Source organism: Mus caroli, unplaced genomic scaffold (genome assembly GCF_978045245.1).
Source record: "Mus caroli unplaced genomic scaffold, Mus_caroli_1 scaffold_5, whole genome shotgun sequence".
Lineage (NCBI taxonomy): Eukaryota > Metazoa > Chordata > Mammalia > Rodentia > Muridae > Mus > Mus caroli.
Genome location: NW_028227260.1, coordinates 114,065,500 through 114,081,784, shown reverse-complemented (window position 1 = coordinate 114,081,784; position 16,285 = coordinate 114,065,500).

The following is a 16,285-nucleotide window of genomic DNA, read 5'->3' as shown; positions in this document are numbered from 1 at the left end:
TGCAACCCCACCAGCAATGGAGGAGTATTTCTCTTTCTCCTCATTCTTGCCAGCACCTGCTGTCACCTGCGTTTTGATCTTAGCCATTATGAATGGTGTAAAGTGGAATATCAGGCTTGTTTTGATTTCCAATTCCTTGATTACTAAGGATATTGAACATTTCTTTAGGCGCTTCTCAGCCACTAGATATTTAATAGGTGAGAATTTTTTGTTTAGCTCTGTACCCCATTTTTAATAGGGTCATTTTTTCTCTATCATTTAACTTCTTTAGTTCTTTGTATATATTGGATATTAGCCTTCTATTGGATGTAGGATTGTTAAAATTCTTTTCCCAGTTTGTTGGTTTCCATTTTGTACTACTGACAATGTACTTTGCCTTACAGAAGCTTTACAATTTTATGAGGTCATATTTGTTAACTCTTGTTGTTCAGGATATTGTCCACTGTGCCCAAGTGCCCAAGGCTCTTCCCAATGTACTTGTCTATTAGTTTCAATGTATCTGGTTTTATGAGTAGGTCTTGATCCATTTGGAATTGAGCTTTGTTCAAGGAGATAAGAATGGATCAATTTGCATTTTTCTACAAGCTAACTTCTAATTCAAAGAGCACCATATGTTGAAATGCTCTCTTTTTTCTACTGGGTTTTTTTAGCACCTTTGTCAATAAACACATGACCACATGTGTTTTGATTCATTTCTGGTTCTTCAATCCCATTCCACTGATCTACATGCCTGTCTCTGTACCAATACCATGCAGGTTTTTTAAAATTATTATTATTATAATTGCTCTGTAATACAACTTGAGGTCAGAGCATGTGTTTCCACCAGACGTTCTTTTATTGTTGAGAATAGTTTTCACTATCCTAGGTTTCTTGTTATTATCAATGAATTTTCAAATTGTTCTTTCTTTTGAGATAACCCCCAATCTAGTTCTTCAGGACCCACATGAAGACAAAGCTGTACATCTACTACCTTTAAGCTGAGAGGCCTAGATCCAGCCTGTGTACTTTGTTAGTTACTTAGAAGCAGAATAGTTAATATAGTTTGTTGTTCAAGAGCTTTGGTTTTATTCTTGCATTATTTGTTCTTCTCGCTCATGGAACTATACACTTAGCATGTGTGCACTACACATTCAACTCCCAAAGTAAATTTCCTCAAATCTCCAAACTCAGAGGTTATCAATGAGTAGTCCACTAAATCCTACTTATTTCTGTTGTGTTTTTTAACAATTGGAGAAGATTGACATTCCATGTGTAAACTCTATCAATCATGGTCTAATCTCTCAGTAAGCAAAAGGCATGAGTGGTATGTGGATACGCCATCTTTATCCCCTACTATCTTTTTATCTTCTATTTTTATTTTATACCAAGCCGAATTCCCCTTATAGCTTTTGTACCAGTCACAATGTATTATGATACAATCCTCCTAAGGCCAATGATACTCAGGCTTCTATGTCTCCAGGAACATGCTATTCTATCTATTTGGGCTTTTGTTACCTTATCTGCCTAAAAACTAATAATCATTAATCATATCAATTTGTTCTATTTATACACACACTGTGCATGTATGTTATATGATTATGATTATTATTACAAAAGGTATATTTTTAAAATTATTTTATTAGGTATTTTTCTCAGATACATTTCCAACGCTATCCCAATATCCCCCATACACTCCCCCCCCCCACTCCCCTACCCAACCAGTCCCACTTTTTGGCCCTGGTGTTCTGTATATGCCCTGTACTTGGGCATATAAAGTTTGCAAATCCAATGGGCCTCTGTTTCCAGTGATGGCCGAATAGGCCATCTTTTGATACATATGTAGCTAGAGTCAAGAGCTCTGGAATAAGGGTTAGTTCATAATATAGTTCGACGTATAGGGTTGAAGATTCCTTTAGCTCCTTGGGTACTTTCTCTAGCTTCTCAATTGGGGGCCCTGTGATCAATCCAATAGCTGACTGTTAGCATCCACTTCTGTTTTTGCTAGGTCTCAGCATAGTCTCACAAGAGACAGCTATATCTGGGTCCTTTCAGCAAAACCTTGCTAGTGTATGCAAATGTGTCAGAGTTTGGAAGCTGATTATGTGATGGATCCCCGGATAAGGCCATCTCGAGAGGGCCCATCAAAAGGGATCATTTTTTATATTTTCAAAGGACTCTGATGAACAAATGTGAAGATTAGATTACCCCACAGATGATCAAATTTGACACAGTAGAAATATACTGAGACTTCAATGTCTCCAGCTTGCCAACCAAGTTCTCTTTCACACATAGTCTGTCTTTTTATGTTTCTATAATATATTTTTATTACGTATTTTTCTCAATTAAATTTCCAATGCTACCCAAAAGTCTAGCATACCACCCCCATTCCCTGACCACCCAGTCCCATTTTTTGGCCCAAGTTTTCCCCTGTGATGGGGCATATAAAATTTGCAAGTCCAATGGGTCTCTCTTTCCAGTGATGTCCGACTAGGCCATCTTTTTATATATATGCAGCTAGAGTCAAGAGCTCCAGGGTACTGGTTAGTTCATAATGTTGTTGCACCTATAGGGTTGCAGATCCCTCTAGCTCTCTAGATATTTTCTCTAGCTCCTCCATTGGGGGCCCTGTGATTCATCCAATAGCTGACTGTGAGCTTCCACTTATGTGTTTGCTAGGCCCCGGCGTAGTCTCACTAGAGACTGCAATATCAGGTTACTATCAGCACAATCTTGCAAGTGTATGCAATGGTTTCAGCGTTTGGAGTCTGATTATGGGATGGATCCCTGGATATGGCAGTCTCTAGATGGTTCATCCTTTTGTCTCAGCTCCAAACATGTCTCTGTAACTTCTTCCATGGGTGTTTTGTTCCCAATTCTATTAGGGGCAAAGTTTCCACATTTTGGGCTTCGTTATTCTTGATTTTTAAGTGTTTTGCAAATGGTAACTTATATCTTGGGTATCCTAAGTTCTGGGCTAATATCCACTTATCAGTGAGTACATATCATTTGAGTTCTTTTGTGATTGGGTTACCTCACTCAGGATAATGCCCTCCAGGTCCAACCATTTGCCTAGGAATTTCATAAATTCTTTAGTTTTAATAGGTGATAGTACTATATTCTGTAAATGTACTATATTTTTGTATCCATTCCTCTGTTGAGGGGCATTTGTGTTCTTTCCAACTTCTGGCTATTATAAATAAGGCTGCTATGAACATAGTGGAGCATGTGTCCTCCTTACCGGTTGGCACATCTTCTGGATATATGCCCAGGAGATGTATTGCGGGATCCTCCAGTAGTACCATGTCCAATTTTCTGAGAAACTGCCAGACTGATTTCCAGAGTGGTTGTACAAACTTGCAATCCCACCAACAGTGGAGGAGTGTTTCTCTTTCTCCACATCCTTACCAGCATCTGCTGTCACCTGAATTTTTGATCTTAGCCATTCTGTCTGGTGTGAGATGGAATCTCAGGGTTGTTTTGATTTGCATTTCCCTGATGATTAAGGATGCTGAACATTTTTTCAGGTGTTTCTCAGCCATTAGGTATTCCTCAGTTGAGAATTCTTTGTTTAGCTCTGAGCCCCATTTTTTAATGGGGTTATTTAATTTTCTGGAGTCCACCTTTTTGAGTTCTTTATATATACTGGATATTAGTCCTCTAACTGATTTAGGGTAGGTAAAGATCCTTTCCCAATCTGTTGTTGACCTTTTTCTCTTATTGACCGTGTCTTTTGCCTTACAGACACTTTGCAGTTTCATGAGGTCCCATTTGTCAATTCTCGATCTTAAAGCACAAGCCATTGCTCTTCTATTCAGAAATTTTCCCCTATGCCAATATCTTTGAGGCTTCTCCCCACTTTCTCCTCTATAAGTTTCAGTGTCTCTGGTTTTATGCGGAGCTCCGTGATCCACTTAGATTTGACCTTAGTGCAAGCAGATAGGAATGGATCAATTCCATTCTCCTACATCATAACCACCAGTTGTGCCAGCACCATTTGTTGAAAATGCTGTCTTTTTTCCACTGGATAGTTTTAGACCCCTTGTCGAAGATCAAGTGACCATAGGTGTGTGGGTTCATTTCTGGGTCTTCAATTCTATTCCATTGGTCTACTTGTCTTTCGTTATAAACAGTACGATGCTGTTTTTTTTTTTTTTTTTTTTTTCACAATTTCTCTGTAGTAAAGCCTTAGGTCAGGCATGATGATTCCACCAGAGGTTCTTTTATCCTTGAGAAGAGTTTTGGCTATCCTAAGTTTTTTGTTATTTCAGATGAATTTGCAGATTGTTATATGTAATTATTTGCAGAATTGAGATGGAATTTTGATGGGGATTGCATTGAATCTGTAGAATGCTTTTGGCAAGATATCCATTTTTACAATGTTGATCCTGTCAATCCATGAGCATGGGAGATCTTTCTATCTTCTGAGATCTTCTTTTATTTCTTTCTTCAGAGACTTGAAGTTCTTATCATACAGATCTTACACTTCATTAGTTAGCATCACGCCAAGGTATTTTATATTCTTTGTGACTATTGAGAAGGGTATGGTTTTCCTAATTTCTTTCTCAGCCTGTTTATCCTTTGTGCAGAGAAAGACCATTGACTTGTTTGAGTTAATTTTATATCCAGCTACTTCACCGAGACTGTTTATCAGGTTTAGGAGTTCTCTGGTGGAATTTTTAGGGTCACTTATATATACTATCAGATCATCTGCAAAAAGTGATATTTTGTCTTCTTCTTTTCCAATTTGTTTTCCCTTGATCTCCTTTTTTGTTCGAATTGCTCTGGCTAGGACTTCAAGTACAATGTTGAATAGGTAGGGAGAAAGTGGGCAGCCTTGTCTAGTCCCTGATTTTAGTGGGATTGCTTCCAGCTTCTCACCATTTACTTTGATGTTGGCTACTGGTTTTCGGTAGATTGCTTTTATCATGTTTAGGTATGGGCCTTGAATTCCTGATCTTTCCAAGACTTTTATCATGGATGGGTGTTGGATTTTGTCAATTGCTTTCTCCGCATCTAGTGAGATGATCATGTGGTTTTTGTCTTTGAGTTTGTTTATATAATGGATTACGTTGATCGATTTCGGTATATTAAACCATCCCTGCATTCCTTGAATAAAACCTACTTGGTCAGGATGGATGATTGTTTTGATGTGTTCTTGGATTCGGTTAGTGAGAATTTTATTGAGTATTTTTGCATCTATATTCATAAGGGCAATTGTACTGAAGTTCTCTATCTTTGTTGGATCTTTCTGTGGTTTAGGTATCAGAGTAATGAATATAGAATGAGTTGAGTAGAGTACCGTCCACTTCTATTTTGTGGAATAGTTTGTGCAGAACTGGAATTAGATCTTCTTTGAAGGTTTGATAGAACTGGAACTAAACCCATCTGGTCCTAGGCTTTTTTTGGTTGGGAGTCCATTAATGACTGCTTCTATATTTTAGGGGATATGGGACTATTTAGATCGTTAACTTGATCCTGGTTTAACTTTGGTACCTGGTATTTGTCTAGAAATTTGTCCATTTCCTAAAAGTTTTCCAGTTTTTTTGAGTATAGCCTTTTGTACATGGATCTGATGGTGTTTTGGATTTCTTCAGGGTTTGTTGTTATTCTCCCTTTTCATTTCTGATTTTTTTTCACTGTTTTTTTTTTTTATTACATATTTTCCTCAATTACATTTCCAATGCTATCCCAAAAGTCCCCCATACCGCCCCCCACTTCCCTACCCTCCCATTCCCAATCTTTTGGCCCTGGCATTCCCCTATATTGGGGCATATAAAGTTTGCAAGTCCAATGGGCCTCTCTTTCCAGTGATGGCCGACTAGGCCATCTTTCGATACATATGCAGCTAGAGACAAGAGCTCCGGGGTACTGGTTAGTTCATCATGTTGTTCCAACTATAGGGTTGCAGATCCCTTTAGCTCCTTGGGTACTTTCTCTAGCTTCTCCATTGGGAGCCCTGTGATCCTAAATCAAATAAGGGACTAATATCCAATATATATAAAGAACTCAAGAAGGTGGACTCCAGAAAGTCAAATAAACCCATTAAAAAATGGTGCTCAGAAATGAACAAAGAAATCTCACCTGAGGAATACCGAATGGCAGAGAAGCACCTGAAAAAATGTTCAACATCCTTAATCATCAGGGAAATGCAAATCAAAACAACCCTGAGATTCCACCTCACACCAGTCAGAATGGCTAAGATCAAAAATTCAGGTGACAGCAGATGCTGGTGAGGATGTGGAGAAAGAGGAACACTTCTCCATTGTTGGTGGGATTGCAAGCTTGTACAACCACTCTGGAAATCAGTCTGGCGGTTCCTTAGAAAATTGGACATAGTACTACCGGAGGATCCAGCAATACCTCTTCTGGGCATATATCCAGAAGATGTCCCAACCGGTAAGAAGGACACATGCTCCACTATGTTCATAGCAGCCCTATTTATAATAGCCAGAAGCTGGAAAGAACCCAGATGTCCCTCAACAGAGGAATGGATACAGAAATTATGGTACATTTACACAATGGAGTACTACTCAGCTATTAAAAAGAATGAATTTATGAAATTCCTAGCCAAATGAATGGACCTGGAGGGCATCATCTTGAGTGAGGTAACACAATCACAAAGGAACTCACACAATATGTATTCACTGATAAGTGGATATTAGCCCAAAACTTAGGATACCCAAGATATAAGATACAATTTGCTAAACGCATGAAACTCAAGAAGAATGAAGACCAAAATGTGGACACTGTTCCCCTTCTTAGAATTGGGAACAAAACACCCAGGGAAGGAGTTACAGAGACAAAGTTCGGAGCTGTGATGAAAGGATGGACCATCTAGAGACTGCCGTATCCAGGGATCCATCCCATAATCAGCTTCTAAACGCTGACACCATTGCATACACTAGCAAGATTTTGCTGAAAGGACCCAAAGATAGCTGTCTCTTGTGAGACTATGCAGGGGCCTAGCAAACACAGGAGTGGATGCTCACAGTCAGCTATTGGATGGATCACAGGGCTCCCAATGGATTTCTGATTTTTTTAATTAGCATGCTGTCCCTGTGCCCTCTAGAGAGTCTGACTAAGGGTTTATCTATCTTGTTGATTTTCTCAAAGAACCATCTCCTCATTTGGTTGATTCTTTGAATAGTTCTTCTTCTTTCCACGTGGTTGATTTCACCCCTGAGTTTCATTATTTCCTACTGTCTACTCCACTTGGGAGAATTTGCTTCCTTTTTTCTAGAGCTTTTAGTTGTGTTGCCAAGCTGCTACTGTGTGCTCTCTCTAGTTTCTTTTTGGAGGCACTCAGAGCTATGAGTTTCCGTCTTAGAAATGCTTTCATAGTGTCCCCATATCTTTATGTATGTTGTGGCTTCATTTTCATTAAACTCTAAAAAGTCTTTACTTTCGTTCTTTATTCCTTCCTTGACCAAGGTATCTTTGAGAAGTGTGTTGTTCATTGTCCACGTGATTGTTGGCTTTCCATTATTTATTTTGTTATTGAATATCAGCCTTAGTCCATGATGGTCTTCTAGGATGCATGGGACGATTTCAATATTTTTGTATCTGTTGAAGCCTGTTATGTGACCAATTATATGGTCAATTTTGGAGAAGGTCCCTTGAGGTGTTGAGAAGAAGGTATATCCTTTTGTTTTAAGATAAAATGTTCTGTAGATATCTGTTAAGTCCATTTGTTTCATCACTTCTTTTAGTTTCACTGTGTGCCTGTTAAGTTTCTGTTTCCACGATCTGTCCATTGATGAAAGTGGTATGTTGAAGTCTCCCACTATTATTGTGTCAGGTGCAATGTGTGCTTTCAGCTTTACTAAAGTGTCTTTAATGAATGTGGCTACCCTTGCATTTGGAGCATAGATATTCAGAATTGAGAGTTCCTCCTTGAGGATTTTAACTTTGAAGAGTATGAAGGGTCCCTCCTTGTCTTTTTTGATAACTTTGGGTTGGAAGTCGATTTTATTCTATATTAGAATGGCTACTCCATCTTGTTTCTTCAGACCATTATCTTGGAAAATTGTTTTCCAGCCTTTCTCTCTGAGGTAGTGTCTGTCTTTTTCCCTGAGATGGGTTGCCTGTAAGCAGCAGAATGTTGAGTCCTGTGTGTGTAGCCAGTCTGTTAGTCTATGGCTTTTTATTGGGGAATTGAGTCCATTGATAGTAAGAGATATTAAGGAAAAGTAATTGTTGCTTCCTTTTATTTTTGTTTTTAAAGTTGGCATTCTGTTTTTGTGGCTGTTTTCTTTTTGGTTTCTTTAGGGATTAATTTGTTGCTTTTTCTAGGGCGTGGTTTCCGTCCTTGTATTTTTTGTTGTTGTTGTTGTTTTTTTTTTTTTTTTTTCTGTTATTATCCTTTGAAGGGCTGCATTTGTGGAAAGATAATGTGTGAATTTGGTTTTGTCGTGGAAAAATTTGGTTTCTCCATCTATGGTAAATGAGAGTTTGGCTGGGTATAGTAGCCTGGGCTGGCATTTGTGTCCTCTTAGGGTCAGTAACACATCTGTCCAGGATCTTCTGGATTTCATAGTCTCTGGTGAAAAGTCTGGTGTAATCTGATTGGCCTGCTTTATATGTTACTTGACCTTTTTGCCTTACTGCGTTTAATATTCTATCTTTATTTAGTGCAGTTGTTGTTCTGATTATTATGTGTTGGGAGGAATTTCTTTTCTGTTCCAGTCTTTTTGGAGTTCTGAAGGCTTCTTGTATGTTCATGGGCATCTCTTTCTTTAGATTTGGGATGTTTTCTTCTGTAATTTTGTTGAAGATATTTGCTGGCCCTTTAAGTTGAAAATCTTCATTCTCATCTTCTCCTATTATCTGTAGGTTTGGTCGTCTCATTTTGTCCTGGATTTCCTGGATGTTTTGAGTTAGGATCTTTTTGCATTTTGTATTTTCTTTGATTGTTGTGCCAATGTTCTCCATGGAATCTTCTGCACCTGAGATTCTCTCTTCCATCTCTTGTATTCTTTTGCTGGTGCTTGCATCTATAATTCCAGATTTCTTTCCTAGGGTATCTATCTCCAGCGTTTCCTCACTTTGGGTTTTCATTATAGTGTCCACTTCCCTTTTTAGGTCTTGGATGATTTTATTCAATTCTATCACCTGTTTGGTCATGTTTTCTTGCAATACTTTAAGGGAATTTTGTGCTTCCTCTTTATGGTCTACTACCTGATTAGCCGTGTTCTCCTGTATTTCTTTAAGTGAGTTATTAAAGTCCTTCTAGATGTCCTCATGAGATCATCATGACCATCATCATGAGATATGCTTTTATACCCGGGTCTAGTTTTTCAGGGTTGTTGAGGTGTCAGGACTGGGTGGGGTGGGAGTGTTGTGTTCTGATGATGGTGATTGGTCTTGGTTTCTGTTAATAAGATTCTGATGTTTGCCTTTCACCATCTGGTAATCTCTGGAGTTAGTTGTTGTAGTTGTCTCTGGTTAGGTCTTGTTCCTCAAGTGTTTATGTTAGCCTCTATCAGCAGACATGTGAGACTAGTTCTCTCCTTAGTTTCAGTGCTCAGAGTACTCTCTGCAGGTAGGCTCTCCTCTTGCAGAGAAGGTGCCAAGATATGTGGTGTTTGAACCTGCTTCCTGGGTGAAGTTGTTAACCACTCACAGAGGTCTTAAGATCCAGTGGAGGGTCCTGTTTATACCTAACAGTTGTCTGCAGACTCCATGCCCAAGGTGCCTTTGTGCTGGCATGGATGGTCCAGAAGGGATTTGTTCCCAGATCAGGCCAAGTTTTCTGCTTCCCTAATTAATGCAGACTCAGGTCCCACGGAATTGGATTGTTGCAGACGTTGTGTTCCACTCACCAGAGGTCTTAAGATCCCGTGACAGGTCTTGTGGGTAGCTGGCAGGTGTTAGCCGACTCTGCACCTAAGCTACCCCAGTGCTGACGAGACCGGAAGGGACTTGTGCCCCTGATCAGTTCAGGTTTTCTGCTTCCCTATCTAATGCAATCTCAGGTCCTGCACGACTGGATTGGAGCAGACACGGTGTTCCACTCACCAGAGGTCTTAAGATCCCATGGCGGGTGATGTGGGTAGCTGGCGGGTGTCAGCCCACTCTGCACCCTAGCTACCCCAGTGCTGGCAGGACTAGAAGGGCACCATAATATTTTCATACTCTTTTTTCATTGGTTCTTTTTTCCTTTGTTCTGAGAACCAGTGAAGTCAGAAAAATGTTTTTATTCATCTTTATTTAAAGAACATATTATTATTAATTATTATTATTATTACTGTTACCAATTTTTTAATTTACATCTCAAGTATTGTCCTGCTCCCACACTCCCTTGCACAGTTTTTCACACTTTTCCCTCTCACTTTGCCTCTGAGATGGGTATCATCATGGTGGTCCCCCTTCCCTGGGCCAGCAAGTCTTTACAGAATTATGCAGAACCTCTCCCACTAAGGCCAGTCAAGGCAGTCCACTGCTACATATATATTGTTGGCCTCAGTCTAGATTTACTTGCTCTTTATTTGGTGACTTTATCTCTGGGAGCTCCCAGCAGTACATATTAGTTGACACTGTTGGTCTTCCATGTTGCCAATCCCTTCAGTTCCTTCAATCCTCCCACTAACTCTTACATACATGTCTCTGACCTCACTCTAGTAGTTGGATATAAGCATCTACATCTGTCTCATTCAGTTGTTGGTATAGCATACAGAGGACAGCATTGCTAGGATTCCTCTCTGAAAGTACAACAGAGCATCAGTAATACTGTCAGGCTTTGGTACTTGCCCATGGGATAGATCCCAAGTTGGGCTGGTCACTGGTCTGCCATTCCTTTAGTTATTACTCCATTTCCCCCTGCATTTCTTTTAGATAGAAACAATTTTAGGTTGAAAATGAATAGACTCAATACAATTCCCATCACTATTCCAGTATAATTCCTCCCAGACATGGAAAGAAAAATTTTCAACATCATATCCCATCAAAAAACCCAGGATAGCCAAAACAATTCTGAACAATAAAAGAACATCCAGAAGAATCACTTAAGCAAAAGTAATAATAATAATAGTAATAATAATAATAATAATAATAATAATAATAATAATAATAATAATAATAATGAAGCACATGGAATTGGTACAGAGACAGACAGGTTTGTCAATGAAATAAAAATGAAAACCCAGGAATAAACACATACACCTATGGTCACTTGATCTTTGACAAAAAAAAAAAAAAAGCTAAAACCATACAGTGGAAAAAAATAAGGCATAAACAAATGGTGCTGGTCTAACTGGCAGTCTGCCTATAGAAGAATGCAAACTGATTCATAATTATCACCATGCACAAAGTTTAAATCTAAGTGGATCAAGGACCTCATCATGAAACCAAATACACTGAATTTAATAGAAGAGAATGTGGAAAATAACATCAAACACATTGGCATAGTGAGAAATTTCCTGAATATAAGACACCAATAGCTGAGACTCTAATCCATAAATGGGACCTTATAGACCTTCAAAACTTCTGGAAGGCAAAGGACACTGTCAACAAGACAAAAAGCAAGGGTACAGAAAATTTTATTGTGTGGAGTCTTACTTCAACTAGATAAAACAAGTCTGTTTATTAGGAAATATGTTATCATATCTTGACCATTGTATCAAGGCCTGTAGTATTTTAAGAGGACTATTACTTAAACTCACTTGGTATTACCTTGAATCTGGTAGCTTATTTGTATCATTTATTACAGTTGTCCTCAACCTTCCTAATGCCAGCAATCCTTTAATACTGTTCCATATGTTGTGATCACCCCAAACAAAAATATATATTTTTTTGCTTCTTTTATAAATGTAATTATAAAAATTTGCTTCAATTGTTCATGGTAAAATGTTGTTTTATGAAGATTGTGCAGAATAATATAGACTCCTTTATAGCCAATTATAATGTAACCTTAAAAGGAAAGACTATGATAATATCTCAAATTTTATTCCTATTGAACGAAAGAAAACTAAATTTAAGACATTACAGCCCTACCCAGAAAGTTTATAAAGTCCATATCTCATGTGGCATGCTATTTAGGAGCGCTTTTTGGCTTAGAGCAAAGAACAAAGGCTGTAAAGTCATCCCAGAAACCAACTAGCCTTTGAGATAAGAAAGGCATGCAAGGACAATCCCCCCAGGACAAACTCAAGATGAGTAGTGGACCACCTGCTGATATGGTTTGGGCTTAGCCAAATGTCCTGCAGACCAAGATAAAAACCCTCTCTTTAGAGTTACTCTCTGATGTTTAAATTGCCCATTTGTGTGTAACTGCACCAATTCTTCACCTACCCCCACTCCCTTCCTACATAAACCCCTTTACTATATATACTTTTGAGCCTTGAGGCCGACATCTGTTATCTCCTGTGTGAGATGCATGTCTGTCCTGGAGCTCCATCATTAAACTACCTCGTGTATTTACATCAAGACAGTCTCTTTGTTCATGATTCTTGGGTGCACACCGAATCGGGAGACAAGTGGGGGTTTCCCCACTAGGTTCTTTCACTATCACTCTTGTTCTGATGATCTTGAAGAAAAATGTTGGTGGAAGTTATGTCAGAATGTACATTTATGACACATACAGAAGTAAGTGGTTGCTTAAGAGCCAGCTTCTATAAATATTTTAAATTAGGTAAAGAAATCATTTACATATACCAATTGCAAAGCCACAGATGAGAAAAATATCAGCCAATGTAAGTTGAAGGCAATTTTCTAGAAGCATATTTTATTTTTATGTTTGTCTCATGTACATAATTTCCATTATTTCTTTCAAATTCTGGGCTGTGTTGGGGTTATCTGTATGCTGCCTGGTTGGTGACTCTGTCTTTGGGAGCTCCCTGGGTTCTGGGTGAGTTTAGGCTGCTAGTCTTCCTATGGGTTTGCTCTCCTGAGCTTCTTCCAGCCTTTCCCTAGTCCAACCACAGTGATCCCTGACTTCCATTGGTTGGGTTAAAGTATCTGCAACCTTCTCAGTCAGCTCCTTGTTGAGCCTCAAAGAGAACAGACGTGCTAGCGTCCTGTCTGTAAGTATACCATAGCATCCATAGTAGTGTCAGGCCTTGGGGCCACTCTTCGAAGTATGGCCCCAAGTTGGGCTAATCAAAGTGCCTCCTTTCCCTCAGTCTCTTCTCTATTATTTGTCCCTGCAATTCTTTTAGATAGGAATAATTCTGGGTCAGTGTTTTTAACTATGGAATGGCAATATTTAAATATAACTTATAAAATGATGAGAAAAGATTACCTGTAAATTAAGTTTCTCTATACATAAACATAGTTTCCTCTTTTATTTAACTAAACATAGTAGTATTTTGATGCCTTTGAACTGCTGTATTCTCTCAAAATTGTTTTTGAAATTTACGAATATATTTTCTGTACCGATTAATTTCTTTTCATGGTTTTAATGGACATGGTGAATATAATAATATATGTTATGTTGGTTTGGTTTTTATCAAGATAAGCTTTATTATTTATTCGTGGAACCTGCTACCTTAAGATACATATCTTTATTAAAAATTAAATTTAGATAATTATTATTTCAATTGAATTTCCATCAGTGCTTATTAGTGTAAGTGTAGTATTAAGTATCCTTTGGTTTTCAAAGTACCTTAATGACATTTCATTTTTCATTACTGTCAAATGATTTCAATGGTGTTCATTTTTCTTGTATTTTTATCAGTTTCTCTCCCAGTACTCTGTTCCTCCATCTCTCTCATGCACTCACTCATTCCTCCTGTTTTCATCCTCACCTGACTCAAATCTACCACAAAATTTGTTTCCCTTCCTAGGAGATCCATAATTTCCCCCTCCATGAGCTCTTCTTGTTTTGCTTAGGCTCACTGTATCTGAGGATTGTAGTATTATTTTCCTTTAAAGAAAAACTAATGATCAAATATAAATGAGTACATTCCATGTGTGTTTTCCTGTGTCTGGGTTACCTCATGCAGTATAATCTTTTCTAGTTCCATCCATTTGTCTTCAAATTTAAGGATGGTATCTTTTTTTTTTCCTCAAAGAATAGTATTCCATTGTGTATATTCACCACTTTTTCTTTATTCACTATTCAGTTGAGGGACATCTAGTTTGTTTACAATTTCTGACCACTATGAGTACAGCTGCAATGAAGATGAATAAGGAAGTGTCCTTGTGGTAATATAGAGAGTAGTCTAGGTAAATTCTCAAAAAGGTATATCTGGATCTTGAGACAGAACAATTTCCAATAGTCTGAGGAACCATTATGTTGATTTTCATAGTGGCTGTACTAGTTTGCTGTTCCATCAGCAATGGAGACACATTCCCCTTGTTCCAAATGATTGCCACCATCTGCTATTCCTTGTGGATTGAACTTAGGCATTCTGATAGGTGTAAGATGGAATCACAAAGTTGTTCTAAAGTGCACTTTCCTGATGGCTATAGACATTAAGAATTTTTAAGCATTTCTTTGCCACTTGATATCCTCTTGAGAATTCTCATTTTAGATGAGATTACCCATTTTCAATTGTATTTTTAGTTTTCTTACTATCTGGTTCCATGGGTTTCTTATACATTAGCTCTCAGTCAGATTTGGGCTTGATGAAAATATTTTCCCATTCTGTGGGTTACTGTTTTTGCCACTCAGTGTTGTTCTCTGCCTTATAGAATCTTTCCTGTTTCACAGGGAACCATGACAGTTTCAGTTATTCATATGATGGATTACATTTCTGATTGTTGTATGTTGATCCACCTCTGCATCTTGGGAGGAGATGTACAGTAACATGATGTGTGATATCGATGTCTTTTTGTTTGGTGAGTATTTTATTATGAGTATTTTTGCATTAATGTTCATGAGGGAAATTGTTCTGTGATATACTTTCTTTGTTAAGTATTTGTGTGGTTTAGGTGTCAGGATAAATGTTGCCTCATAAAATGAACTTGGAAATATTCTGTTTGTTTATATTTTGTGAATGGATTCGAGTAGTTTTGGCATTATCAGTCCTTTAACAGTGTGATAAGAATTTGTATAATTTAAGTTTTAGTGCTGTTCATTTTGTTGACAAATGCCAGTACCCTTGCTTTTATGGCATAGCTGCTAAAAATTAAAAGATTACCTTGGTGAAACTTTTTTAAAATATTTTTTATTACATCTTTCCCTCAATTACATTTCCAATGCTATTCCAAAAGTCCCCCATACCCTCCCCCCCCCACTTCCCTACTCACCCATTCCCAGTTTTTTGGCCCTGGCATTCCCCTGTACTGGGGCATATAAACTTTGCATGTCCTATGGGCCTCTCTTTCCAGTGATGGCTGACTAGGCCATCTTTTGATACATATGCAGCTAGAGTCAAGAGCTCCAGGGTACTGGTTAGTTCATAATGTTGTTCCACCCATAGGGTTGCGGATCCCTTCAGCTACTTGGGTAATTTCTCCAGCTCCTCCATTGGGGGCCCTGTGTTCCATCCACTAGCTGAGAGTGAGCATCCACTTTTGTGTTTGCCAGGCCCCGTCATAGTCTCAAAAGAGACAGCTATATCTGGGTCCTTTCAGCAAAATCTTGCTAGTGTATGCAATGGTGTCACTGTTTGGAAGCTGATTATGGGGTGGATCCCTGGATATGGCAGTCTCTAGATGGTCCATCCATGAAACTTTTTTTTTTTAATGAATATGAAGTGTCTTTTTTGTGTTTGCATTAATTTATTTTGGTTTGCAATTTTTCTTTTTCTTTTTTGGATATTAGAGTGGATAAACCAAGTTGCTTCATACGTCCATTTGTTTATACATGTTAGATCAGGGTAGTGAGAGCTCACATCATGAACTGAAAGCAGAAAGCAGAGAGAATCAATTGGTGGTAGTGAGATGATTATTTTCCTGATATACAGCCTGCAATAATATATGTCTTCCTAACCCCTATTCCAAACCTGCAAGCAACACTAACCATTTGGACCCAATTGTATAAATTCTAAAGATGATTGGAAACATTTCTTAATTAAATCACAACACTACCTTCTTTTCTTAACGTTAAGAGGTCACCATGGAGAACATAGTTGAAAGATAGCAAGAACCAAAAGTAGTGAATGACTACAAATAAAGTCTGTTTTCCAGAAACAATAAGGTATTTGTACATGTAAAGTGATAGTGACTATAACTATATGTTGAAGAAAAATTCAACATCAAGCCAGGCAAAGCCCAGCATGTAGGGGTGAGATCTTTAGAACATCCCATTGCTGGCTAATGATTATAAACCACTTTTTTTTTTTTTTTGGTGTTCACTTTTGGGAGATATAAGTTAGCTTTTTCCTTTTTTATGGATATGAAGCATGCACCTAATGACAGCAGA